The sequence below is a fragment of the Rhinolophus sinicus genome, chromosome 16 (genome assembly GCF_057876585.1).
Source record: "Rhinolophus sinicus isolate RSI-liver-muscle chromosome 16, RSI-T2T, whole genome shotgun sequence".
In the NCBI taxonomy this organism is placed as follows: Eukaryota; Metazoa; Chordata; class Mammalia; order Chiroptera; family Rhinolophidae; genus Rhinolophus; species Rhinolophus sinicus.
Window position 1 is genome coordinate 173,826,407 of NC_142516.1, and position 3,184 is coordinate 173,829,590.

Sequence of the window (3,184 nt, forward strand, 5' to 3'; positions counted from 1 at the left end):
AATGTCTGTAGTATAGTTATCAATGCATTATTACTCTTTTATAAAATACTATACATTCAAATGTATTATAAAAATTCTACATTTTGAAAATATCTGAACTTACTGGTCTATAAAAATTGGTATAATTTTGTAGATATAAGACTTAATACTTGAAGTATTTCTTGGTATGTTAGGTGTACAAATGCTGCCCGACGACGGTGTTAAGGACCTTCTTCTTAAAATAGAAAGAGTAGTGACACCAGATTGCTTAAGCACTGAGTTTAATGATAATGAGCCCTAAGTCCTGGGAATACTAATGTGTTTACATTTTTTTCGGCTGTGATCAACAAATAGGTTGGTTTTAATCTTATTAACAGTACAATTTTAAAACATTATAACATCATAGTCTGAACCACTTGTTTTTAGTGTAATCATGATCCATTGATTGGATTGTTCATTACAACTTTAGCGTACTCGGCCAAAAATTTAATTTTGCATATGTTCGGTGTTGTTTTTTTCCGTTTGTTTTTCCTTCTCTGTCAAGGACTCTCATGAAAGGGATATTTTAAAGAAACTTTTATCACCCATCACCCATAAAGGAATAAATCATCTTTGAGGTATGAAAGGTAGCTTTGCTCCAAGATGAAGTGTGATGTAGTGGATCACTTAAAGTACTGAGTGAAAAAGATCTAGGATAATGAATGGGTTCTTACACTGTGTGAGAACTTTTGTGCTTTCAGAGTGTAAAATAAGACTCTTCCAGTCCTGGGAAGAGACTGGAGGACATCAGGATGGGTAAGGTTAATTGAGACTATGGATAAAAGAAAAGGGAGTCACCTGAACGAGTCATAATTCAGAATTTCAGGGCCAGCTGAGAGCCTAAAAGAGGGTAGTTTTGAGGAAATGGGAAGGTTTTGCAAATGGACTGTGTGAGAGTGCTTATTTCAGTAGCCATACTAGGTGTTCTAACTTCTGTTGTTCTTTGGGACCAATGACCAGCCGCTTTTACAGTCTTATTCATTGTGGTCACTATGGAATATAATGCACCCTGAAATGCTTATGCATATGTGAATCAGCAACTTTACTATTCTAATGTTTTGCAAATAGAAATTAGCATGACCAGCTGCCCTCTCTTTGCGCCCTCATGGTAATTACTATACGATATTATAATTTGTAATTCTCCTCATTTCATTAAATTGGCAACTTGTAAGGTAAGCAATAGGATTCTGGGGACAGACTGGGACATGTTAATGGTATCTAGCACTGGAGGAAAGAAAAATGCTTGCTATGTATCAGAGATATAATGAGAAAGATGAGAGTATCCCAGCCTGTGTGAAATTCACATCACGGTGTTCTATTAGGCTCTTGTGGTTATAAGGAAGAGAGTCATTCAAGTTATTTCTAGTAATGGAGAATTGGTTTGAAGGTAGCTATTTACCCTTTAAAAGAAAAAAAATAGGCCATATATTTTTAGGCCATAAGTATGATTAGGCTATTAGCAAATGGAAATCAGTGGTTCCTTTCTCTGTGAAATCACCATGGCGCTGGGAACCTGTATACATATCCTGAAAGCTGGAGACCTTGAAGGACCTCACTGCTGCTCGGTACAGTGGGCTCTGGTTGGCGTGCTCCCTCTACCACTCCACTCCTACTTTGGACAAACCACCCTCACCCCCTAATTTCTCTGTGAATTATGGGCCAGCAAGTTTCCAGCATTGTAAGGTGATTCTGTGTGTTTGAGAGGAATGCCACTGCTTACTATGTGAACAATGAGGAGTGGCTAGGAAGTACCCCAGAGGCCACTGCTGACATGGTGACATTTGCCGATAACAAGACAGTAGCCCCAACCACTACCTGGGAGTCCCCCACCTTGGGCATATTGTACCACAACAAGTAGTCCTCAGAGAACTCAAAGGAGGAGGTGGAGTGGATTCTGGGGCTGCTGGATGCTGACTTGAAGATGAAGACTTTTCTGTGGGCAAATGTGTGACACTGGCTGACATCACAGTTGTCTGCATGCTGATGTGACTCTATAACATGTCCAAGAGCCTTCTTTCTGCCAGGCCTTTCCCTAAACAAATATCTGGTTCCTCACTTCCATTAACCAGCCCCATTTCCTGGCTGTCTTTGGGGAGGTGAAACTCTCTGAGAAGAGTGTCCAGTGTTATGCTAAAAAGTTTGCAGAAAGCCAGCCTAAAAAGAATACATCAGGAAAAGAGAAAGATTCCTGGGAAGAGAAGCAGAAGCCCCAAGCTGAGTAGAAAGAGGAGAAAGAGATGGCTGCCACACTTCTGAGAAGGAGAAGGATGAATGTGAGCAGGTGCTAGCTGCTGCGCTGAAAGCCAGGGACCCCTTTGCTCAGCTTCCCAAGAGGACCTTTGTTGGATGACTTTAGGCACAAATGTTCCCAACAAGGACACACTCCCTGTGCTGCTGCCATATTTTGGAGATCATTTTGATAAGGATGGCTGGTCCCTGTGGTACTAAGAGTTCCACTTTCCTGAAGAATCCACTCACACTTTCATGGGTTGCAACCTCATCACTGGAATGTTCTAGTGATTTCTCAAGCTGAGAAGGAATGTTTTTTGTCAGTGTCATCCTCACTGGAACTAATAAGAGCAGCCCCATTTTGGGGGTCCTGGTCTTCTGAGGCCTGGAACTTGCCTTTCTGCTAAGTGCAGATTGACAGCAGGAGTAGGAGCCACATACGTGACATGCATGTGGTAGAAACTGAATCTTGGCAGCAAGAAGAACTAGACGCTGGTTCCATAATACTTTTCCTGGTAGGGGACCTTCGAGCACAGAGCAAAGCCTTCAGTCAGGACAATATGTTCAAGTGTTATCTCTTCCCATCTCCAAGATGCGTGTACTCATCCTTCACGGAGATGGGGGTCATTAAAGAAACCAAGCATTGAAAGAAAAAAGAAATCAATGGACCTCAGTGATAGGCTCTTGATTTCAAAACTAGTGATAAAACATTAATGGCATGAATATTATTGTTAGATTATCACATTTAAATAATTATTACTTTTTATTTAGTTATGGGACTTTTATTAAGAATGACTGCTGAAATTTTTATAATTGATGTCTAAAGCATGAGGAATTTTTCACAGAAGAGGAGATGATTGAAGGCTGAGAGATCATTTATCAGATTGCTAAACAGGGGACATGAGGCTGTGGGGGAAAGAATTCCAATATCAGGGAC

The 3,184-nt window shown here is 40.6% G+C and overlaps 1 pseudogene; it reads left to right on the forward strand.

Annotated features, from left to right (window-relative positions):
* Positions 1–1,516: 1,516 nt before the first annotated feature.
* LOC109434918 (elongation factor 1-gamma pseudogene) lies at positions 1,517–2,665 on the forward strand (annotated as a pseudogene).
* Positions 2,666–3,184: the final 519 nt, after the last annotated feature.